This window comes from Chelonoidis abingdonii, chromosome 2, assembly GCF_003597395.2.
Source record: "Chelonoidis abingdonii isolate Lonesome George chromosome 2, CheloAbing_2.0, whole genome shotgun sequence".
Lineage (NCBI taxonomy): Eukaryota > Metazoa > Chordata > Testudines > Testudinidae > Chelonoidis > Chelonoidis abingdonii.
Genome location: NC_133770.1, coordinates 251,658,291 through 251,685,223, shown reverse-complemented (window position 1 = coordinate 251,685,223; position 26,933 = coordinate 251,658,291). Strand labels below are relative to the sequence as shown.

Here is a 26,933-nt window from a genome sequence, read left to right as displayed (position 1 = left end):
AACAGAGGCTTCTGGGTAATTCATAAGTGGAAAACGCCTGGGAGTTGCCTGTCTCTCACAGAGTTAGGCAACCATAAGCCTGGCAGGGTACCAGATGTACTGTGTTAGGAACAATGGCAAAACTCCATGTTTCTGTTCTCTGTTTCTTTCTGACTCCCTTACATTCTTGCTTACTTGCGATTGTTAAGGCATTATTACTCACATAAATCATATCATTCTTGTTTGTAGTAATTGTTAAGGCAGTATTATTCATATTAATCAATTAGTTTTAACAAGGGGTTGGACTGCTAAATGAATAATTTGTGACGCGACGGGACTGTCTATAAAATCATATGCTAGTTGTAAAGAAGCAAGCTGGTTCTCTCTGGAGACGAGCTGCTCTCTATTGATGCGTGCACTTGTCTATAAAGAGCTTTTGATTGGACCTTGCTGGTGTTGCCTGTCACTCTCACGGTCAGACAACGAACCGTGTGCCAGTATTGGGGCACCGGGGTCCCCAACATGCTTTATGAAAATATGCTTATGAATGTGAATATGATGTAACTGGAATATGCTTTATGCAAAAGGTCTCTTGTAAGGTATCAATACAAAGCTTATAATTTACTGAGTGTATTTATCATATTTGTTTGCATGTAATATTTCTATGTCTGAAGTTAGCAGAATAAGATATAAATTTGTATTACTGATATAAACATATTAAGTGGAAGTCATTAAGGGTGCTTCAGAATCAATGAACTGTAGATGGCTCTGTTTACTTGCAAACCTTCCTGTGTAGGTGTGGGCCGGCCCAGGATGAATGGAGGCTGTGGTCTCACAGGACATGTGACCATGCCACATGATACTGGAATCCATCTTAAATCTAGTATTTTTCCATTTAGAAGGAGGGGTGGGGACCCAGAGAGACAAAAGATTCCTGCCTTGTGCCAAAGCTATAAAAGGGGGTGGAGCAGGACAAAGGAGGCTGGCAGTCATGAGAAAACCCCTGCTTACCACCTGAGATGTCTGCTGGAACTAATAAGAACTGTACCAGAGGAAAGGATTGGGCCCATACTAGGAAGGAGTTTAGTCTGTGAAAGATGCTTATTAAAACATCTCTGATGGTGAGATATCTGTAATCAGTTTCTTAATGTATTAGGCTTAGACTTGCATGTTTTTGCTTTATTTTGCTTGGTGACTTACTTTGTCCTGTCTGTTATTACTTGAAACCACTTAAATCCTACTTTTTATACTTAATAACATCATTTTTGTTTATTAATAAATGCAGAATAAGTGATTAATAGCTGGGGCAGCAAACAGCTGTGCATATCTCCCTATCAGCGTTATAGAGGGTGGACAATTTCTGAATTTACACTGTATAAGCTTAATACAGAGTGAAACGGATTTATTTGGGGTTTAGATCCCATTGGGAACTGGGTGTCTGGGTGCTGGAGGGGTAACCTGCTGAGCTGTTTTTGGTTAAAGTCTGCAGTTTTGGGGGCATGGCCCAGACCCTGAGTCTGGCTCAACAAGGCAGGGGTCTGGAGTCCCAAGCTGGCAGGGAAAATGGCCTCAGAGGTAATTTCAGCACATCAGGTGACAGTCCCAAGGGGAACTTTGTGACCAAACCCATCACAATTCCCTCCTGCCTAAGCCCACATTGTTCTCAGTTCTGGGGAGCCAGCGCCACAACCTCTAGCACAATCCTAGAGATGAGTACCATGTCTGTGGCAAGCCAGGTGGCGGTGCAGGGGAAGAGAAGCATCCCTAGAAGCCATTAGCCACCAAAGCACATTTGGATTTGATGGTGATGAAATTTTGTGAACCATTTTTTGCAAGATGTTTACATCAAATAGGAAAACTTCACAAGATCTTGCAAGAAGTCACTGCTGTCATAGTGGATTGCATCTGAACTGGATCTGGAAAATAGGCCTGTTCTGGATCTAACACAAAACCATTTAATCCTTCCTCTCAACTCACTCTACAAAAGATTTGTATAACCTTTTGAGTTTCTGACTCATGCCTACCTCTAGCTGCAAAGTGTAAGGGGATGGGAAATGAGGAGAGGTTGATAGTACACACTGATGCCCTAATTATATGTGTGCATTTGGGGCATATTCCCTAGGCTCTTTGCAGTTCACAGGCCACACCCATGTATGCCTTATATGCCTTTATTCCTGTCCCAAATAATTGAGTATGCGGCACATTTCCGTTTTCTGAAACCAGTATGTTTTGAATATTAACTTTTTCCAGAAGAGAGATGAACACAAAACTAAGTATTATTGGGCAAACAATGAAGTAAATCTGTAATTGCTCCTAAGTACCACAGTGACTATATTCTTCAAAAATACAGATATTTCATGTGATGGAGGCAGGTGACCTCTGTCTCAGGAGAAAAACAAAAGGCTGAGTTATAATTTGTGTTCCATAACTTGCTAAGTGCTATCCAGAAAACAGGAAAAAAGTGCAAAAAAACTGAAGATGACAAGCAACTTACAGAGAGTGTATGTGTAGGGGGAAGGGATATGATCAAAATATGTACAATTTTTATTAAATAAACACACTATATCCTTTACTGACCCTCAACCGTTGAATTATTAGTTTGCCAATTTGTTGCAGAACAAATGGAAACTGTGGGTGTTGAGGAGATTGCTGAATAAGATGAAGGTAAATTCAAGGAGCACAGAAAAAGACACAAAGAAGTTGTGTAAGAAAAAGGTAATACTTCTCCATTCTTCTTTGTGATGTGAAGCTCATTTCAAACTCTGTCCATATGAGCCTTTGGGATACTCACTGAAGAAAATGGATACCATCAGTCCTGCAGTTGGACTTATCCAAGGTTACAACAGTCAGGCTACAATTCTGAATAGTCAAAAGAGCTAAGAAATAATAGCATTGACCCTCCCTGCCCCACCCATCAACACATACTGTAGTTGTATATGATTATGCAATTACATATGATTGCAATTACTGTACAGAAACCTGTAATACCTCTAATTAGCACAGTAACTATCAGAGGCACAGCAAAAGAAAAAAAAGACAGTCTTTTTGTAAATAGAAACTGTTTTACCTTCCAACAAAGTTTCTGTTTCAAAATCATATCATCACAGGGGATGATAATACCCTAAAGAATCAACTTTTTCCCATTGCTACTCATTGCATTTTTCACCAAATCACTGGTACCTCCAAATGCTGTCTCCTGTTGTATCCAGCAAAAAAGCACAGCTATTTCTTCTCTAAACGAGTGGGCGGAGGCTTGACTTAGACAAGTATTTAAAAAAGCACTTTGGGGTGTCTTGGTAAATCCAATTATTTATCTAACAACAGATCAGCTACTGCACATTCCCTGACAACATGCCTCAAACCTTGAGCACTAGGAACCACCTTCAGGGATTACTGGATAATTCACTGTCCAGACACAATCGGTGTATTACAGCTGTCAAACAGGGTTCCAATTGGAGTCATTTATAATGATGACACCTGTCCACCATGAACTCATTTCTTATAGACCATGAAGTGATGACTCTAAGTTCCTCTTGGCCTGGACCAGAATTGTCTTAGTGAGCAATGATGAAAGATTCTGCACTTTATAAAGAATTCCCCATGTTATCCAGTCTATCTTCATCCTAATTTTTTATTATTTAATTGATGATATTTTAATTCAAAGTGTAAAAATGCATTAACAGTGTTCTACTGAACTCCATGCAACTGGAATCCTGAAAGGGAGAATTCCGCACAGGGATGCTGTGTAGCATCTACTTGGTATCTCATCTCTAATCTCTCTTTTGGAAACAGTCCTTCCAATCCTCTGGGTCTCTCTCACTGTCATGCGTGTGCGTCTGTGTGTGTGCATGCACATGTGTGCATGCATTATGGCCCTATAGGATTAAGGTTAAGAAATAAATAGAAATTAGGTTTTGTGCCTAAATTAGCCTAAGTGTAGAGGAGTATGGGAATTTGAGGTAGTTAGTATGAGGAAAGTGAGCTATAAATTGGAGCTAGAGAGTGACGGGAAAGTAGGAGTTAGCCCTGGGTCATTTCCTTGCTATGTTACTGCTATGTTTTGGTCATAAGCAATTGGTTTAAGCAAGGTTTTTAATGAGTGTTTTGGGGAATTGTAAATGTTTTATTAAAATGTTATCTATACTGATAGTATGGGAAAGACACTGGTGTAGATGTTAATTGAAATGTGTAATGTAAAAAGCTAATAAGGAGGTGGCAGAAATATAATTATGGTATGGGCAATTTAATGTTAATTAGTATTATACTGGAATATAAAAGGAGTAATTTTGTTGATTTGAAGAGAGCTCCAATTAACCTCAAAAGGTTACTGTTAAGTTCCAGGATTATAAGGCTGTACCTCATGCTGTCCGTGTGATACACTAAATCATCTTTGAGTGTAAGTATAGTTGTATTGTTGCATAAGTGGTAATTGCATTCCTGATTGCTTAACTAATCATTTTTCTTTTGAATAAAGTTTGGTTTTATCATTCTAAATATCTCCTAGTGGTCCCCTACTAAATACACTTTCTGTAACTGACCAAGAGACTTGAACCTGAAAAGTAAGTTGGGTTTTATTGCGCCCTTATTTTTAACAACTTAATATTAATTGGGGACATTTCACCATAAAGGTTATAAAAGATTACAGTGTACGCTGGAGAGAATTAATGGCTGAGCTATACTTTGTGGAGATCCCAGAGAGAGGGAGAAAGAGGGGAGAAAAACTGTGAACCACTTTCATGCCACACCTCACTCTAGAGCCTCAATGCTGCTTTCAGCCATACCTTCTCTTCCCTTGTCATAACCTTGACCCCAAGGGGAGGCAGGAGAGAGTGGCATAAAGCCACATATGTGACCCTACCCCTCTGAGGTAGACTCCTCAGATAGCTGGGTAATTTAGTATTGTAGCCCCTTTGCAATACCAATGCAAAGCAGTCATAGGAAGACCCAGGAGCTGATCCTGTATACATACATATATATTCTCTAGCTGTTGCTAAAACAGCTGTTATTTTATATAATAAAAGTATAGTAATTGCAAAAATGAAGCACTTTCATCTGTAAACAAGTATTCTTCATATGCATAGTATATAATAATATAGAGCTCGGTGAACAGTTTAAAACAAATAATACATATACCAATGTCACCTTTTTCTGTTTGGGAACCATCTGTACCTGGGCACTGTCTCTGCTCCTGTCATGCTCACTTCCCTCAGTGGTCTGTTAACAGGTTTGCTCTCGTTCCCTTGCTCTGCACACATTCCTCCTCATCACGCAGAAGTCTCTCTGTGTACAGGTACTGAGCAAATGATTGGTGCTGAACGCTAGTGCTTTCATTAGCTATTCTTTTTTCAGCAGCCTTCAGGATTCATCCACAAAATAAACATGACTTATGTTCTCATGAATGAGATTACCCTCAATTTTATATTGGCCAGTAATATTCTGGTAGTAAATGAATAATTAGTTACTTCACTCTTGCATGTTTTGCCATTGACGTTAGTAAGAAACTCAGTATAGCTGCGTAAATATGCAAAGTAATTACATATTGTACTAAACACATAACGATTAAGCATATTTCAGACCTGTTTGTATCAACTGTTTTCTGCAATTGTTTCATGTTAGCATGTGTTCGTAATTTTGCTTGAAGAATCTTTACAGGTTAATTTTCTCACAGCTAGTGACAGTTGCATGTGTGAATGTTCCATTAAGCATTAGTGACACAGACTGCTGTTCATCTGTCAATGATTCATTTTTAAATATAGAGTAGAATAAAGTGAAGAGGGAACTGTAAGAAAATCATTGATCCAGTCTCTTTAAAATACTGGCTTAAAATAGGTCTCCAGACAGCACCATTAAAATAGTAAAACATGGTCATTAGCACAGAAGAAAAGAGCAGAACTCTATTAGAGTGGGGGATGGTATTTGTAAATAAGATACTAAGATGCAGGCAAGACCAAAGTGGAATTTGAAATGTAAGTTTTGAGCAAGGAAATAGGCAAATAACTTCAGAACAGGATGATCTTTAGGGGGATGTCAGCAGACATAGAGGACCACAGCCATGTTATGGAAGACAGAGACTATTCACCTGATCAAATATTAAATAGTTGAAATGCTGATATAACCTTGACCTGTGTGTCTGATATGATAATCAATTCTGTCACATGTTTAACACCGAAAATGGCAGAAACTATAAAGGAATAATGGACTAGGATCTGAAGGATATACTGAAAAGGAAGACGAGTTGAAACATCTGAGACTACGGGCAATGTCTTTGACATGCTGCCTAGTAAGAGAGTCAGAGAGGAAAAATGATTCACTTTAGAGAAAAGTAAGACATTAATAATTTTCCCTAATGACACAAATGGTATCTATCAAGCTTAGACTAGATATGTCATCCATAATATGTGGTTTGTTTTAACCTGATTGTCTTTCTATTCTTAGAAAATTCAGCCTCTGTGGTTTTGTTCTCTTTGGGAATTTCATGCAGACCACCCTGATGAGATAAGAAGCCACCTTTATCTTTCAAGAAAAGACTGTGTACGGGCAGACTTTGGCAAACCCAGTAAAGTGCCTGAGCTTTGGGTTGATAGAACCCCAGGTAACAAATGGACAGTGTCTGAACTGTTCCAGATTATCAATGCAAGGCCATCAACCAATGAGCTTTCCTATAAGGATCCTCCAGATGCACAGGAAACAACTAATGACCGTGACTACACATCAAGTTTAAAAAGACCAAAATGACAATTATTGCTATAGTTTAAAAAGATAAAATGGCACAGACCACAGCATCTTTCACTATCAACGGTGGAAGCTGTAGCGTCATACAATGATAAAACACCTGTCTTGTCTACACTACAGCTAAAGTACATATTTGTTGTTTTGGGAATGGAAGAGACTACAACAAAAAAACAAGTATCTTAAAAGAAATTACCTGGGAGGATCCTCAAGGTGTCAGCCTCCCCGCTTTACAAAGCCTTCACTTCTAATTACGCAGGTGGAACACTTTGCTATGCCACACATGTAGTATATGTTTTCAGGAACAATGTCTCAAGGTTCCCAGTCAATGCATTTAACGTAGATGTTTGTCAGATGACATTGTCTCACGTTTTGGTTATGTTTCTGAGAAGGTAGCTGTATTTATAAAGGGAAATAAAACAGTCCCCAATCCCTCTGGTTGACAAAAATTTTGTATCAAAGAGGCAAGAAGGAAATTTTGTGGGAACCACTTTTGACTGGCAACACAAGACTTGTGTGATGGAAATATCTTTCTGCCTCCCCAGTTAGTGACCATCTTTTGTCCTAATACCAGAGGATTTTATATCAGTTGCTGTATCTATAGATGACCCTAATTTAGGTAACTTTAAAAATCAGCCATTAAACATTGATTTTTTAATATATTCACAGTTCAGTTCATTTGAAGATATAAAAAACAAACAAAACACTGAATATTTTCTTTTGTATTAACCAACAAGCAGGTCTGTTGGTTTTAAAATAACATTTGAAATTTGATTTTGAACTGTTTTAAGATGCGTGAAATGATTTAGAAGTTAGAACAAAGAATTCCTTCAGGAACCTCAAGAGGTTTTAGACATTTATCTCAGTTGTTTTTAGTCATCCACGTGTCAGTTCACTGAAGAGCATAGTTTAGTGAGACCAATTACTTGAAGCACTGAATACAGATTTCAGAACTCTCTTCCAATTGACACCGAGCTGCAGCAAGGTCATGCCTCTGTTAAAGTTTAAGGATGTTACCTATGTTCATTTTTACAACCAGGAAAGGCTTAAATAGTGTTTATTTGGCTGTTTATCAAGCAGATTAGGCTTTGCCTCACGGTTAATGTTTATAGCCCAACACACAAGCTTCAACAACATTCGTTATGAGTTTCTCATATCCAGGGTCTGACAGTTTTATGATCCTTCACAGTGACTTGCCTTCCTTAAATCTAGGGGGCTCACAGTTATATTTCGGTGAGAATTTAATGGCCACACTCATCAGGATTATGGTAAGCATCAAAATTACCCTTCTTAGAGGAGTTTGAAATTAAAACTGTTGAAGCAGCATATTTCTTTTGTGCATGAGCAGAAGTAGTATATGCCAAAGGCCACATGCGTACAGCTTTGATTAAAACATGCATCAAACTAATTACTCTTTCACGCAGACACATTCCAACCTTATCAACATCTTTGTTTAACTCTCTCCATTTACCTTGGTGAACTGACTAGGCTGAGAAGATTCATTGACCAAAATAATTAACTAGCATTGTTGCAAATCAAATTTGCACAGTTGTGGAAATGAAACAGGTGTGGCCTGCATGCATTCTTGGCTGGTCTTTTGTCAAGAAAGTGCAGTCTCATTTTTTATATAAGGACCTTGCCAGTAGTTATACATCGCAAAACAAACGTAAACTATGCATGCCAAATGATGCCTGTGATGCATCACACCTGAACAGCAGCAGCACACAGACAATGAGAGGAAGGTGCCAGAAGGAATAGCTCATGTGCAGTGATGAAATCAGGGAGTATTAATTAGACGCACACTATTTAAGACTATGTAGCAGCCTAACATGCCATAAAATTAAAGGACTGATACACAGCAGGTTTATTGCACATCAGGAAACATTAATGCAGTCATGCTCCGTAATTAATGGATGCCTTCAGAATACAACATTCTTAGGGTTTATAATATCACCCAAGTTACTGAAATAGCTTTGAAATGGTTTCACTGGGGAAATTAATTAAACTTAATGAAATACATAGGGGAGCTATGACTATATCCAGTATTTTTGGCCTCTTGGTAATATGTTGAGCTTCCAGTTGCTTGAGAACTGAATTTCAGTTCAGACAGAATTTCTGGACCTTGCTGGTAAAGTTATGGAACCAAAAAGGAAGGATCCATTTGTACTACTGGTTTAGCATCTTTCATTAAGTAATCTGTCAGGTTGTTCTGGTATAAATTTTGGAAAGACCCAGAACGGTTTTTCTACAGAGAACTAATCGAATGGGACAGTAACAGCTTTTAAACACGGGATGAATGAGTTGCTCCAAAATCCCCAGGTAGATGAAATTTTTTAGATGACTCTGAGTGTGAAAGACTTCTTTCAAAATAAGGTTATGATTACTGGATATCCTATCATAAGTGGGCTCATTCTCATTCTGAATTTTTACACACTGATAAAGTGAAGAAGAGGAACGTTTGGTATTTCTAAAGCAGGACCAAAACAAAACAATAAGTGTAGTCTATGAATGAACAAAACACCATTCTCATGCAGCATTTTTGTCTACATCCCCTTTTACATAGGGCTGTGTCCTGTTAATTGTAAAACAAACAACAACAAAATGTAAAATAAGCAATACAAGTCAAAGCAGAATTTAACTATGTAGAATAATTTCTGAAGAAATGTGAGTGACATAGCAGATGTGTGGTTAAAATAATACAATTGAGATAGGTTATTCTAAAAGAAAGTATGCCTGTGAGATTATGAAATGTTTCACACTAATGTTATGGAAACGCCGAGAATAATTCAATTCAAACAGCATAGTACTATGTTTCCTCTGATTATTTTTAATTAATTCTTGTACTATCATCATCAATGACAAAAAAGAGGAATAAATCCAAGCCCAGAGATCACAGGATAGTACCTCCTTGTGGTTATCTGGAAAATCAAACTGAAAGTTAATAATCTAAGGATACTCATAAAACAGCTTACCTTTAACTGGTTAATAAAACACATGGTGAGAACCCTATAACACTTAAAATTTCCCCTAATACTTCACAGATGCTTAAGTACTTCATACTAGCTCAGAGATAAAAGCACTAAATGGAAGACAAATTCATTATCACAATTTAACTCTAGAAGTCCCAATAAAAGGCTACTAAATCTTCCTTTAAAAAATCAGAATCTTAATGTGATTGCAACAAATCTTTTGGTCTTCTTCAACACAGACAAACTCATCAGAGAACTCTTAACATACCTGTCATGTGTTTCCCAGAATGTGTAGCAGCACATTCAGATCAGTAAATCATATGAAGTGTTAAATTACATTCATGTTCCAGAGGTTTTGAATTATTTAAATTTGGAAGATTATACTAACACTGAGCAGTAGGCATATATTCAAGAATGGTGATGGCTTCACTTACAAAGCCTGTTATTGCAGGGATTATAAATTGGCTGCTTAATTTGCATTTGGTTGAAGCATGGCCAAATATGTGGTTTGTCAAAAAGCATTTATTTTATAAAACGTAATTTAAATCGGTCTGGCTGATGGTTCCTTTCTGATCACAGAGAATTAGAAACAGAATAAAAGATTTTTGTTGCCTTTTAATGCTCCTCTAATAAAGGACATACAGTAGGGACCTGTCAGTTCTTCCTTACAGCAATAGACAAGGGAGGTGAGCAGATTGTCAGACAGAAATGGTAGTTAGGTGCCTAACAGCCTTTTAAAAAAATCTCCCACTGTCAGTAGTAGCTGATTTTCCTTATCCATACTAGAGGGAATACCTAAAATACGGCAAACTATGAGATAAAGTTATTTGATTACCCAGGGAACTGTCCAAGGCAACTGGCAAGTTTTTAAGGTTGATCATTGTAAAACCCAACCTTGTACCTGCTGAAGTCAGCAGCAGAACATCTATTGACGTCAGTGGGACTATGTTCAAGTACATAGTATTTTTTTTAAAAAAAACAAAAACCCAATGATATACTGAAGAAGTGTTAATGTGTAATATGGACTCAGCTCTTCTGGGAGTAGCATAAAGCAAAATGAAAGCAGACAAAATGTGGGACATAAACTTGCATTCTAAGCAACAATCGGCTCAAAAGAGTTGTTCTTCATTGGGGTCCCTTTTAGGGCTAATGCCACAAACTCTAGTTCTGAGGCCAGTTCTCAATATGCTGCATTTCAATATGAAGGGGATATTGGTGGCAAGCGATATCCTCCTCCGGCTAGTTACAAATCTTGGAGCACATGCAATCTTGCTCCAGGGGACACATTCCATCATCGAAGTGCAACTTTCAGTTCCAGGCTCTGTTGTCATGGCCCACCACGATCACAAGTGGTATGAGATAACATCCTATGTTAAGCAAGAGCTGCCTGTTGTCACTATATTGACATCTGGTCCAAATGGCATTCTATAATGGCAGGCAATAATGCTGAATGAGGTTACTCTGATCAGTTTTTAACAAGCCTCCATCCAACACTTCTTGTATCTTATTTTTCCACTTGAAAAGGCACAAAGTGGGGAAATGAGATCATCCAGAATATTTTGATTGCTGATGCAACCCAAGCCAATAATGACTGAAAAGTTTTACTACCTATAGCTGTAACAGCTGTTTGGTGGGCCCATATGAAATAAGTTTAATGTTCTCCATTAAGTTTCCTCACAAATGGCTGACACCCTTTATGACAGTGTCAGACAAACAGACCGGTCTGGTCACCTCATGGTTAAGGGACACTATCAAGGCAGTAGGAGATCTTATACTGCAGTTCTCACTGCACCTGATGTGTGGGCTGCAAGACAGTCAGTCTTTCCTGAGCACTAAGGGCTTGATTCTGTGTCATTTTAAGTCAATGTGAGTTTTGCCATTAATTTTGTGGCCTAGTGGCATGACCCAAACATGTCAAACCTAGGTCTGCAGGATTTGTAGGAGCAGCCATGCTCCAAGCCTCCATCTGGCAGCCCGTTGATGCTTATCTGAGACCCAGGATGCCCAGCCCTTGTTTGAAGCTCTGCTCCTGCAGTCCTATTCACAGAGTTCCAAAACAGCTGATTGGCCTGCTGGCTCAACTTAAGCCAGCAGCAGGAACAGAAAGCTGTCTGAATAATTGGACTCCAGTGGACTCTGGACCATGTGCCTTGTGCTTCCTGCTTCCACTCCAGCAGCTTGGTGTCCTGGCATCCTGACCCAGAGCGACTCCTGGAATCTGATTCGTGGTTCTGACTTTCAGTTTGTCTCCTGACTCTCACCCTCTGGTATCCTGACTCAGCCTGACTCTGGTTCCTAACTTGTGGTTCTGATCTCCAGTTTGTCTCCTGCTTCTGACCTCCTGCATCCTGGCATCCTGACTCCTGTCTTGTGACTGTGGATTCTAGCTCTGATTACTAGGTCTGACCACCCACGACCCAGCCGTGACACCTAGGTGCATGATCAAACACTAGATTCATATAACATTAATTAAGTAAACAACAAGCACAGTGTCTGGGTGGGTAGGTGGGTGAGTGGGAATGATGGGATTCAAAGGCACAAATTGTAATTAGGAGCCTAACTCCCATTAAAAGCCTTTCATTTGGGCCTTTGAAACCCCAACTCCCCTTAACTATACACATACACAAGATTGTATGTTCTCAAGTGGATATTACTAGCATATAATTAAATATATGCATTGGTTTCAATTGCTTTGTGTGCGCCAAGAATCAAATGATAATGGGAAAATTATCTATCAACCACTTCCTAGGGATTTTAAATACTCACCGTAAAACAGATGGCTTTTGTGTACCTAAGGTGCAAATTCCTGGCAGAAGAAATATTATGTGATGGAAATGGGAACTACTGTGATGATACCGAAGGAACACTCAGCCCTCCTATAAAGTCAATTATGGTATTTTTCCTTTTTCTTCCAATTGTGTTTCCCTTTACATACCTGTGTCCCCATTTGACCATTAGAGAATACCTAGCAACAGTTAGACACTAGCACATCCAACTTTCAATTTGAGCTACCATGTGTTTTGGACACTAATTGGACAGATGGCTGAATATAGATAAATCCTTGTCGGATCTCTCTATTTGTTTGAATACATACTGTACAGCCTACAGGAATACGCCTCAAATGCTGATGCCACTTTATTTTTCAATTGTAATAATGGCATTTTTTTGTATAAATATTTCTCTTACTAAATATTACATGCAATTCTGAGCTTGGACAAGAATGTGAATGAATTTTGAGTGGAACTTGGGGAAATATTCATAGCAAATTAACTTTTTAAACGGCTGTACCCCTCACCCATTTTTCCTCTCTTCACAATGGTTTAAACAGACTGAGTTTATATTAATTTGTTCATTGTTCAAAACTGGTCAATAAACACTTTTCAGCATATTCATTCTAACTATGCTTATTAGACTTGTGTCTTCAACTATTAGTGACTATTCACCTAAATTATTTATCTGTTTTCTTCCCTGAGTGGATGCCAGACTTTATACACAAGAGGAGAGAAATCAAAGATTTTGAGATGGACAAAGGAATGTTTCTAACATGGAAGTTCACATCTAGTATTTATAGACATTTAGTCACACTAGTATTCATGAGATGATGCTCTCTCCTCAATCCCTTAAAATAACCTCAAAGTCCTCTAACGAAAAAATATTGCTAACAACTTAAATCATTTGTATAAATAGTCTCAGAAAACAAATATAAGATTGTGAATGTCATTAGGATGTGTAAGTAGTCTTTACGCCAATGAATATTTGTAAAATCTTAATTGCATTATTAGGGTAGTATCAATTTTGAGGAAGGAAGTTGTAATTAAACTAACAGGGTTTATTTGTAAATCTCACCGAAAAAGATTATAGTACACTATGAAGACAGCTAATTTTCTTGTGGCCAGTTTTTCCTCCAGATTATCACCTCAGCATACGAGGAGGAAATTTGTAGGTCAGATAGAGGCAAAATATTTATATGATTATCAATAAAATATTCCGTTTATGTCCAAAGTAGAGTATGCTGACTTGAGCTGCTCCCTAGAAATTTAACTCTGAAATAAGTCTTAATATGCTCATTATAAAAATTACAAATTCACAGCTGTTCATCTGTGATAATCAAGATAAAAATAAATGTGAAATATTTACAGTATATATTGTATTTCTTATTGCAGTGAATGCATTATTCAGTTCAGAATATGAGGAAAAAGCTTAAAATGGCAGGTTATTTTCATGAGTACACATCACTGCACATGCATGCCTTTATATGAGAGATGATCATGCAGAGAATTGTTTGTTGTGCACTTCTACTTCATCATGCAAGTTAAATAAGTTCTTTTTCAGAACAGGAGAGAGGTTTCTGTCCAGACAGTTTTATCTGCATTAACTGCTTAAGGTCAAGCGTGCAGAATATATCAACTAGCTTGGATGTCAGGAGGAGGTTACTGAAGAGTCTTTGAACAATCTGTCCTTTCTAAAGAGTTGATGATTGGGACCAGTAGGAATATGGTGTTTACATATCACGATGATGGTGAGTGACAAAATATGAACCTCAATAGACAGACAGATCTACTAATTCAGTGATACAAACGTATGGAAAAATATGCTCTTAATGCTTAAAAGCAATCTGAATTCCAGGAAAAGAGTAAGAAGAGGTTACCACCATAGAGCTAGGTGAAATTTTCAGACAAACATTTGAGCCACTAAAAAATGCAATTTTGGTCTACCCAAAGCTATTTACAAATTTAACACAAATTATTTTTCTAGAACTTAGGTGGTGACACTGCTGTCACTTTATACCAGGGGTTAGGGAACTTACCTAAGGATCAATTCCTCCATTTGCCTGATGTAGGGAAGAGATTTGAACCTGGTCTCCTATTTCTCAGGAGAATGCCCTATATGTGGAGATGGATATCTCTCACTCACTCACGTTGAAGCAGTTCCACTGTGTATACATAATTAAACAGTAATTGGAGCAGGGGGACTAGAACCTGGGTCTCCCTCATCCTGGGTGAGTGCTCTAATCGCTAGGCAAAAGGTTATCAGGAAAATACCACCTCCAGCCATTTTGTGAATCTACCTTAGGTTGAACAAAAAGTTTCATTTGTCTGAAATTAAATATGTTGACTTTTTCAATTTGCCCGTATTTTTTTCAGAATTTTCAGTTTTGGTTCAACTCAATCAATTTTTTTAAACTGCCAGAAAACTGAGAAGTCAAATTACTTCCCCAGCACTGCTTTATCTCCAGTCAGATCTGTATTTTGGGTCAGGTGACCAAGGCAAATGCCTGGGGTGCTGGGCATGGGGGAAGTGGGACTTGGGGTGCTGTTTTTGTTGTTAGCGACAAAAGGCAAAATAGAATGTTTGAAGTAATATGTTTCAGGTATCACATATATGGATTCATTTTTCACTAACCTCCTAGAATGTTCTGGATCTTTGTAGAATCTTGTGGAACATTCCAGACTTTCTGAGAACTACATTTTCCTCAAACCTCCTAGAATGTTAGCCATGGGTATACAAAGGGCAGGGTGTCGCCAGTCAGTGAGACATAAGAACAAATTGAAATGATGTGCGAACCCAACTGCGATATTGTGAACCTTGTTTTATTGTGTAACTGTGAAAGTGTAATTTGTTTTAAGACTTGAAGAGTGTATGTAGAGATTGTGACATTATTGACGTGAACTGGGACCGTATCGATCATTGTTACAACCAAGGTCCTGTAGTGGCACCAAATCTTGTATAAAGGAGGTCAAATAAGGTGTCTAAGTCAAGGTTATGGTTTGCTAGTTATGATTATGCTATCTGTATGTGTGTGTCATTTTTGTAGTTGAAGTTATGAATATTGACTCTATACTGTCTGTATTTCAAACTTATGCTATGCTTTCAGGTGACACCCCAGAGAAGTTGGTGTCAGCTCTGCCTAGCCTGCTTGATAGCCCATTAAGGACCATGAGCCATACAATTGACCCATTCAGAGAAGGCGGATACACCTTGTGACTCAGCAAAGCATGCAGGGACATGCCTGTGGACAGAACTCAGTTTTTTCCATGCCACGTGATGGACAGCTTGTCTTTGGGACAAAGAAAGAGGAAACCACATGGCAAGAGACTATAAAAAGCTGCTGCAGTTCTTCCATCATGCCTTCAATCCTGCTTCTTACCTCTGGAGGGACTTTGCTACAAACGGAGCTCTACACAAAGGACTGATGAACCATCCCAGCTGTGGATGTACTTCAGAGACTTGATTTGAACCTGCAGTTTATTCCATCATTGCTACAAGCCTGAACCAAAAACTTTGCCATTACTGTATGTAATTGATTCCATTTAACCAATTTAGCTCTCATCTATATTTTTTCCTTTTACGAATAAACCTTTAGATTTTAGATTCTAAAGGATAAGCAACAGCGTGATTTGTGGGTAAAATCTGATTTGACCTGTGCCTCAGGCTTGGTCCTTTGGGATCGAGAGACCCTTTTTTCTTTTACCAGGGTATTGGTTTTCATAACCATTTGTCCCCCTAACGAGTGGCACTGGTGATGATACTGGGAAACTGGAGTGTCTAAGGGAATTGTTTGTCTGTCCTGTGGTTAGTCAGTGGGGTAAAAACAAAGTCTTCTCTGTATGGCTGGTTTGGTTTGCCTTAACAATAAAGTAACTCCAGCCTTGGGCTGTAATTGCCCTGCTCTAAGCAATTTGTCCTGAATTGGCACTCTCAGTTGGGTCCCACCAGTGCCAGCATTGTTACAGAGACTGATAAAGAACATATTTGATGAGATGCCAGAGATATCTACTGAACCGCTATCTAAGCAACAATATAAAAAAATACTGTTATTTCTTTTGCTGTGCTTAACCTGTAATGTGATGTTTTCAGCATCAACTATCGTGTGGAATTATGGATAATGTTACAAATCTGACCATGAAACTGCTAAGTGACACACGCTGGGAGAGCCACATTGACAGCTTAAGGCCAGTGAGGTACTAAGTGACTGAGGTTTTTGATGCCCTTATGGTACTGGCATAGTTAAGCAAAGCCAAGGCTAGAATCTGCCAGGAGGCACAAAGCCTGGCAAACCAGATCACTGACTTCAAATTTCTGGTCTCCATGTGGTTTATCACAATATCCTGTTCCAAGTACACTTTACAAACAGGGCATTACAAACTCAGTTGATGGACATCGTGACCGCTAATACTTTGATGAGAAGCTGCCTTGATTTAGTTGTGGCCTACAGAGACAATAGATTTGAAGATGCCGTCACTGCTGCCAAAGAAATAGCAGAAAACTTAGGAGCATAGCCTATCTTCAAGGAAACTCGTATTCCTTGGAAGAAGAAACAGTTTGGTTACGAGGCAACGATAAGATGACGGGAAACTCGGAAGAAAAATTCAAGAGGGAGTTTTTTTGTTCGTTCATTGACACTGCTCAAGTGTCATCAAAGAAAGATTCAGACAAAAGAAGCACCATGAAAACACCTGTTTTTTTTCCCCATGCCCTTAATAAGCTGCCAGCAGATAGGAAAATACTCAAACAATTGTACAGACCTTCACCAGATGCTGACACATGGGGAATGTTCGGAAGTCAATGACAAAGACCTCTATGTCAAATTGGACAACATCCATCTCATTTTGCAACACGGGAAGGAATCTTCACTCCAAGTTCTCCAATTCATTAATGATGTAGAGCTAAAGGACACTTTTCCTAATGTGTGGATAGCTTTGAGGATTCTGTTCACACTGCTGCTCACAGTCACAAGTGGTGAGCATAGCTTTACAAATCTTAGGCTCATTAAAACGTATCTTCGATCGATTATGGCTGATGAGAGACTGACATCACTTGCTATTTTATTGCTTGAAAATGCTATTGGCCAGTCTTTGGATCTCTCTGATGCGGTGTTTCAGTTTGCGAGGGTAAAGGCGAAAAAAGCAGCCTTTTGAACTAAAGGACTAGAATTAACTTTCTAAGGCTGTCACCTACTGTAACACTATTTAATATTGGTCCATCCAATGTTAATGCACAGTTCAACATCTTCATGTTAGTACATTTCAGTAATTCTTAAAATTAAAAAAATTCTATAAGCTTAAAGGAAACATTTTTTTAAAATTTGCTTATACATGGCATGAATAAATGCAGATTTACAGATCCAAGCGTGAAAATTTATCATCTTATATGACAGGAATAAATCATGCATGCAAATCATGCAAAATCATTAAATGGGCTACAAATACCATAAAAATAAGGTATTCAAAATTTTAACAAATTGGGCAGGGAGGAAGATGCTCTTCACCTGGGTCTCCATGTGATCTAAGACCAGCCCTGGCTCTTCTTTATTCTGGATGAATTTGTGCCCACTTTATAAAGACTCAGTACAAAGGAAGAACAGTGAAAGGCAGATACATAAAATGACCTCCACTAGAAGGCTTATTGGGGCAACATCACTGAAGTTTCAGTCATAATGTCTCTCTGCTGTATGGGGTAGAGGTCACATTTTACTAGCACACAATGGTAATATGCTGCTATTTTCTTATGATCTTAGTCCAGTCATGGAGGCCAAATGAAGAAAGTTTCTTCTCTCCTCCTCCCACCCTTTCACTGAAAGTTTTTATGCTCCCCCCCATCCCCAGAGAAATAAAGAATAGCACATAAAATGAAGAAAAGCTGCTTTTAGAGCATCAAACAGGATTGCTATTTGTAAGAGGACTGCTACACAGGCTTCAGTTTTGTCCTGAAATAACATGTTGCCTTGTAATAGCACAAAACAAAACCAAATGTTGTTTTTCAAAATAAGTAAGCAAAATATTAAAGAATGGAAGTGATTACCAAGAAAATATAATCCAAGCACAAAATATCATCCAAGCATCAAGGCCACACACAAACCTAGGTCTATGATGGAAGTGATTCCACAGTCAGCAATACTATTGCCTTTGAAACTTATTAATAAGACAGATGCCCAGGAATTTGAAGAACATGTATTTTATTTAAAGAATTATGTTTGGGTGTTTTTCTAAGGCAGTTTCTAACTCACCAGGGGTCAAAACAAACCTTACAATATAATATGTATTTATAAAGTGCTTCATGTGATAAGCAGCCCTAGGCACTCTCTAGAAAATGAAGAAAAACACAAAATAAAGAATAGTTTGCAGAGATCACTTGAGGTTTGCAGAAAAAAATAGACATATTTTCAGTATTAAGCAAGGGCATAAAATTCCATGACCCTGAGCCACAATTAACATACGCAAACATAGGCATTTAGGAGTGCACTTAATATACTAATAAGTACAGAGACTGAGATGGAACAGAGGGAAGCAGAAGTTTAGGTGAATAATAAGACCAAAAACATGTAAGATTTCAAAAGGAAAAGGTGAAATAGGAAAAGTGATTTTAGAAACTGAAGATATGAGCAAAATGTTGACAATTTGTTTTGTAATTATTGCCAAATTGTAATTGTTGCCACAAAAGAGGTTCTCTTAGGGCCAGAACCTCTTACTCAGTCCTTCAGGGGGAGTTTTGCCTGGAAATGACAGAGAAATAATCTCTGGATTCTGCTCTCAAAGAATAAGACAGAATTACACTATTGAAGTATAGGAACACTAGCCTCATTCTATGTAGCATTTGGGTCATAACTGATGCTTTTAAAAGCAGTAAATTCATGCTTAATCATTTATCAGATTTTAGGTAAAACCAAGAGATTATGAATGTATTTTTGAACTCTTTATGATTCCTTTTGTATGAAGTTGTTAGTGTGCAATGACTGTGCATAGTCCTCTCTTTAGTTATGGCTTGATACAAGTCATATTTAAGGGATTTATTAGACCATGTCTTTAATGGTACCCTTTTTATATGTTTAATTTTCCAATTACAACTCTTAATGATGTATTAAGAAAAGATTTTTCAATTCACCTAATACAAGTACTGTAGTGTAATCTCTTTATCATGAAAGTTGAACTTCCAAATATAGAATCATGAACAAAAAAACTGCATTCAAAAATAAAATGATGTAAAACTTTAGAGCCTAGAGTCCATCAGTCCTACTTCTTGTTCAGCCAATCGCTCAGACAAACAAGTTTTTTTATATTTGCAGGAGATAATTCTGCCCACTTCATGTTTACAATGTCACCTGAAAGTGAGAATAGGCATTCTCATGGCATTGTTGTGGCTGGCACTGCAAGGTATTTACTTGTCAGATGCACTAAAGATTCATATGCCTCCTCATGCTTCAACCACCATTCTAGAGGACATGCGTCCATGCTGACAGATTCTGTTCGATAGCGATTCAATGCAATCTGGACCGACGCATGTTTATTTTCATCATGTGAGTCAGATGCCTCCAACAGAAGGCTGATTTTCTCTTTTGGTGGTTCAGGTTCTGTAGTTTCCACCACAGAGTGTTGCTCTTTTAAGTCATCTGAAAACATGCTTCACACCTCGTCCCTCTCAGATTGGAAGGCACTTCAGATTCTTAAAACCTTGGGCCGAATGCTGTAGCTATCTTTAGAAATCTGATATTGGAGCCTTCTTTGTGTTTTGTCAAATCTGCAATGAAAGTGTTCTTAAAATGAACAACGTGCTGGGTCATTATCCGAGATCACTATAAATGAAATATATGGCAGAATGGAGCAGGAGACATACAATTCTTCTCCAAGGAGTTCAGCCACAAATTTAATTAACATATTTTTTTAACAAGAATCATCAGCATGGAATCATGTCCTCTGGAATGGTGGTCGAAAAATGAAGAGGCATATGAATCTTTAGTGCATCTGGCACTATGCAATGCCAGCCACAAAAGTGCCAGGTGAACGTCTGTTCTCATTTTCAGGTGACATTGTAAATAAGAAGTGGGATGCATTATCTCCTGTAAATATAAAGAAATTTGTTTGTCTTAGTGATTGGCTGAACAGGAAGTAGGACTGAGTGGACTTGCAGGTGCTAAAGTTTAATATTGTTTTGTTATGGAGTGTAGTTATGTAAAAAAAAAATCTACATTTGTAAGTTGCCCTTTCATGATAAAGAGATTGCACTACAGTACTAGGATGAGGTGAATTTAAAAATATTATTTCTTTTGTTTGTCATTTTTACAGTGCAAACATTTGTAACCAAATATAAAGTGAGTACTGTACAGTTTGTATTCTGTATTGTAATTGAAATCAATATATTTGAAAATGCAGAAAAACATCCAAAATATTCAATACATTTCAATTGGTATTTTATTGTTTAGCAGTGTGATTAAAACTGTGATTAATTGCGATTAATTTTTTTGAGTTAATCGCGTGACTTAACTGCAATTAATTGACAGCCCTACTAATCAGGTAGGTAAGGACACATAAGATAGATAATCTTTTCTTTGCCTGTTACTTGTTCAATTATTCCCCTACAGGATCAGGCCCCCTGGAAAGGCCTTCGGTTAAAATGGAGACATGCATAAGGTAGGACGCTGTTTGTTTCCCAATAACATCAACTGGTATCATGGGTATTGCCTGTCAACCTCTCAGCAATCTTCTCACATCAGCAATTAAACTGTAGGCTCAGCATGATCATTCTGATTTTATCATTGTGGATAACAGTACATACAGTACATAGATTAATATTTAGGAAGGGAAGACCTCTCACTCTGCAACTGTCAAAGAACAAGGACCCTGAACAAAGACAAGAGCATCTGGGAAATTGTTTGAATTTTGTACAAAACTTTAGGCACTAACACAGTTGATATGTACAGTGGCCTCATGAAAACACAAAACACAGAGATGATATTATTATTAGTATTAATCATGAATATTCATTACTGCTTATATCACATATAACTCTAATAATAATAATAATGGGTCTGCTGGCAAAAGGTATCAATTCAGTTGGGGCCCAATTCCAAGCTCATTAATATCAATCAGATGACTCTTACTGACTTTGATGAACTTTGGTCATTAATACCCTGAAACTGCCTTGTATCCAAGGTTGCCATTATGAACTGAATAAGTGGATATATTTTCTAATATTTCAAACCAACTTTTTTGACTTTGCTTGTGTCACGGGGTCATTCACCATGCTGGCATCTCCTGCTGGGCATTTTGGGAATTAGCTCAGCCTCATCGGGTGCATCCGCGGGTGGTGGTGGCTCTCCCGTCGTCACCTCCGCCTGCAAACCTGTTACAGCTCCTTCCTGTTGACATCTGCTTCATGGCACAGCCCTCTGGCTGTGTTGCATCCAGTTTCCTCCCCTTCCAGGGGACTCCTTCAATAAGAGTCCAGCCACTCCTTGCAGAGGCTTGGCAGTCCACAGCCAGGCTGCTCCTTCAGCAGTTAGTGCGGGTGGTCCAGACCCACCCACTACTCTGGGACCTGGCCCAGGGACACTGCAAACAGCAGCTTCCTGCTGCCTCTGCCTTTCACCTTACTGTCTCTATTCCCTAGGCCTCTTCTCCATAGCCTCAGTTTCTTCTGTTCCTGCCTCTGGCTCCAGCTTCTTTGCCCTCTTCCCAGGGCCTCATCCCTAGGGCTCCCTGCAGCAGAGTTACTTACTCTGGTCTACAGCCTCCTTTTATATGGGCTGGCTGGGCCCTGATTGGTTGATCTAGCCGCCACTCTAATTGTCTGCAGCCGCCGCCCTAATTGGCTGGCCACTCCTTTGGCTGCCTGCTGCTCAGGCTTCCTAGGCTGTTTTTACCCCTCCCAGCTCCAGTGCTGGGAAGGCGCCCTGTCACAGCCTGCTATAGACTCTCATGTTGACATTGTCATTTGTGATGGACATGAGGCCATTCCAAGAACAAAGATAATAAAGCTGAAGAAGGAAACAGATAAATCCCTGACCTCAAACTACACAAACCTTAAAGTTTGGGTAGGTTATAACTAAGGTATATCTTAACTCCCGATGAACAGCACTGTCTTCAAGGAGGCAGCCCGTCTTGATCCCTCCAACAGTCAAGTGTGTCCACTGTCCACAGACTGAGAGCATCAGAGTCTTCATGAAGAAATCCTGCATCTCCCCAAGCAATATGAGAGTATGTTCCATAAAGACCATTCTCATCATTAACAGCAGCTTCAGAGGAAGCCAGTCAAAGATTTAAACGCTGTCCCCCAAAGCACTTATCATAGAATCATAGAATCACAGATCTTAGATGGAGAAATGTTTACCAAAATTTCAGTGTTTGTAGTTACTCCTGGGGGCATTCTATGCCAAAAAAAGAAATTTTTTTGTGCCAAAAAATTAAAAATTTTGTGTATAATATTTTAAAATTCTGCAAATTATACTTGTCAAAATAACACTACATAGTCACACCAGTTTCAATTATTTTGGTAATTTATTTTAAAATACCTGTCAGCTAGTATGTCCGTAACAATACAGACACACACAAAAATTCCCCTGGAAGTAGAGAGTCAAAGAAACCTCTATGACTGGGGCAGCTCCAGGCACCAGCATGCCAAGCACATGCCTGGGGCAGCAAGCCACGAGGGGCGCTCTGCCGGTCGCCGCGAGGGCGGCAGGCAAGTTGCCTTCAGCAGCATGCCTGCAGAGGGTCCGCTGGTCCCGCTGCTTCAGCGGACCTCCCACAGGCGTGCCGCCGAATCCACGGGACTGGGGACCTCCCACAGGCAAGCCACCGAAGGCAGCCTGCCTGCCGTGCTTGGGGCGACAAAATACCTAGAGCCGCCCCTGTCTATGACAACCCAGTTCTTGTTTCTCTGCCCCCTTCCCTCCCCCCAGAGCCCAGCTGAGGGCCAGACACCCATAACCCCTCTCTCACAGAGCCCACTTGTTGACACCACCCCCCAGCAAATACACCCAACCCCCCTCCTCCCCAGAGCCTAACTACACCCCCCGCCAAGCCCGATACCTATACCCCATCCCCTCTCACTCCCTGAGCCCAGCCATGGGGCCTCCTGGCCCAGATACCCACATCCTCTTCCCCCACCCCTGAGCCCAGGGATTCAGAGGAAGAAACAGCCTAATGTTTAGTCCCAGGCTTGCATGGAGTTTCCTGTGCACCACCCTCTTGTTCTCTCAGGGCATGCTGGGAACTGCAGCTGCCAGGAACTCTGTAGCTCCCTTTCTCTCCCCCAGAAGTGTCTTCTATGTGTGAGCAGGGCTCTGCAGCATCCAGTGGCCCCTAGTGGCGGCTACCACCACTGCAGCCCATTTATGTGGCGGAAAGGAAATTCTGCATGCACGTTAATTTCTGCATTAAATTCTGCATTGTGCAGTGGCACAGAATTCCTGAAGGAGTATGTGTTATAATGGACCAGATACATCAATAAACTCAGCCACCGAGGCAACACAAGTGAGAAAGAGTGTGAATCTAACCCAATAGTTATTCAGTATCCTTAGCACATTAAACATGTATACATATATAACACACATACACAAACATGCACATATTACCAACTAATTCTGATATTTAGTGAAATTATGGTACTAGTTTACCGTAGTATTTTGCCTAATTAATTCCCATTAGTTGTAATCTACCTATGAAATGAACAAAATGTATAATTCACAAAATTATAAATAAACTGTTTCATTCTGTTAGGTTTTGTCTCAGACATTCACTTTTACAATTGCATACATTATGCCATTTATGTCAGAGTAAAATCCAAGAATTAAGATAATGTACTGTGATTTTCATTCGAATCTCAACAGGGTTGTTTCCAAAAGTCTGATGTAACAAAATTCAACAATAAAAGCTACCCTAATACAGATTGTCATACTATTGTGTGGATTAGAATTAAGTAAAGAAATGCTGCATCCAAAATGAAGTATAAATAAGCTTAAAAGTAGAGTTATATACAAGTGCCAGAGAGGTAAAACAGCTGCACCATGCAAATGGCTACATTTTTCTGTCTCCCCTTCTGAATAAGAGTGCTTTCAAATTGTTTGTAGGAAACAATTTTTGTATGATTGCACTCTTTTTCGTACTTTCAGAAGCTTTTGACAAAGCAATGCTGAAAATTATGTGCACCATTTAGCAGACAGAGAAGCTGGAATTAACGAATAAGAAAGCCCCAAAGCTCACTTGCCTTTTGTGCCAGATGTTCAAAACATTTTCATAAGAAAGTACCAACTGTTTTTTTCCAACTTATACTCAGAATAGACTCTCTAATACATCTCATTATTGTCTTTTTAGTGCTACCAAATTGGCTTCAAGAATAACATCTATGTTTTGCTTGCTTGAAAGTGATCTCCAGGAAAGACTGATAGGAAATTTAACCCTTGACTTCTCCTATGTTACCTAGTTAGTACTGATATCCCTCCTGTGATATTTCAAAGCAATCGTTTATATGCATTGTAACCTTCAAATAGCTTTTGAGTGGTAAGATTAGGGAAAGTATCAGAAAATCTCCCAAATTACACACACACAATCTCTGCTAAGATTTTATATTGACATTTTCCAGATTCTAATTAAATATAAGATATTAAAAAGTGCCTGCTATATTACAGCAGATGTTTGGCATAATGGCAACAGTTATAACAGCAGTTTATTAGCATTTATTAAAATTACAAACCAACTATTGCTTTAGTTTTTCAGCAAAATCATTCCAATAGCCACTGTGGTAATTATACTCCTGATTCCTCTCATTTGCAATTCACAATTTCCTCCTATTGGTAAATCAGACTTTCCTTCACCAAAAAGGAATGTAACTACACTTTATAAAAATATCCTTTCTTCTGTCTCATACAATGTTTCCATGAATACCTTGGAATCTCTTCCTTCTCGTCCCTAAACTACCTCCCAATTTTTGACTGTGCTCATAGAAAAATGAAGACCTGGCCACAGACACATTCACATGGGCACTGAAATTAAACAGGAGCACAGGGGAACACAAGACAATAACTTTGGCAACAGAAGGACTTCTCAGCTGTTACTGTTGGAGTTTGCACCAGTCTTTACATAATAAGTAAACTGAAACCAACATTGCTGTTCCACAGCAAAAAATAAACAACGTCAAGGAAAAGAGATTTGTCAAAGACACTCAGTCTCTTCCTTGCATCCGCTACTTTTTTCTTCTTTTAATGTAATCATCTAGTTTTTTAAATTTCTGTCATAAAACATATACCTGTTCAAGCTATGAAGCAGGGAGAAGTGAATGAATGAAAAGATTCATTTTGTTAAAAAATAATCCTGTGTTGCCATTCATAAAGTGTTGTAAAATGCCAAGGTTCATCTGACATATTTGGAGGCTTTGTATTTGCATGAAAGCGCTTCTGATCTTGTGATAAACATATTTGTGTTTAACTGGCACATGAAAAAAGAAAGAAAAGAATCTGGAAACTATGTTATGGTTGCAGTAAACCAAACTCAGTTATACACGTGGGTTATCTATTTTGTTGTATGTGAAGTTACCAGGACAAAGTTTAAGGTGAGTTTTTTCATGTGAATGTGAAAAGGGGGAGATGGAGCTTTATGTCAGAGGTTTTAGAAGCCACAGACAGATGTCTCACTGAAAGTTTTTTACATGCAGTATGTCACTTTGGCTATGGGATAGAAAAAAAACTACACAAGATCTGTACAGAGCTTAAGCTCTGAGACCCAAAAACTGGTCCCACTGATTCAGTGGAAAAACTGGAAACAGCCCTGAACGCTTAACAGTAACAATGCTCCTGTTAGAATAGCCTCCATGGTTGCTGCTTTTCCCATACTCCCTACGTGCAGGTTTTCTAAATGGAATATCTCTACCCTCCCCCAAAGCCCCAAAGCACCTCCTCACCTATCTTTTTTTGTCTCACTTTACTCGTTCTTTCAGCAGTACTTACTTTATAGCCTGACCCGTGATGTCACATTTTGATTTGGCTCAGCTCCTCCAGAACATTATGCAAAGGTGTCTAATATTGTTACTAAAATTGCTTAGCTAAGGCCATATTTTAAGGAACCAAACAGTCTCTTCAGTGGAAAATTTGGCCTTTAGCATGCTGATGAGAATTCAGGACATTTTTACTTTTAAAAATACTATACTTATGACTCCTCCCACAGTATTTGTTGTTTAAGCTACACTAGCTTCTTTCCATAAAAAAATTGTAATTGTGGAAAATGACCACTTTTGAAGTTTAGCACCTCTAACCTCCCAAAGCTTGCCATGTCAATCTACAAAAAGAATTTTTACAAAGTGAAAATGTGCTAACCCTGTCAAGGTGAAAGATATAACTATCCAATCATTGTGCCCTGAATAAAGGACACTGGGGCTAGACTGAATTTACATTTAATCTCTCTTTGTTGATTTTATAAAGCAGACACTTATGGAGGGTTTCTATAGTAACAAGAGAGCTAATTTTTAATTTCTAAGATCCTTCATCCA

The 26,933-nt window shown here is 38.8% G+C and overlaps 1 protein-coding gene across 3 annotated transcripts in view; it reads right to left on the bottom strand.

The window, feature by feature from the left end:
• RALYL (RALY RNA binding protein like) overlaps positions 1 to 26,933 on the bottom strand; it is a 620,330-nt gene that overhangs the window by 160,163 nt on the left and 433,234 nt on the right. The window lies entirely within an intron of this gene.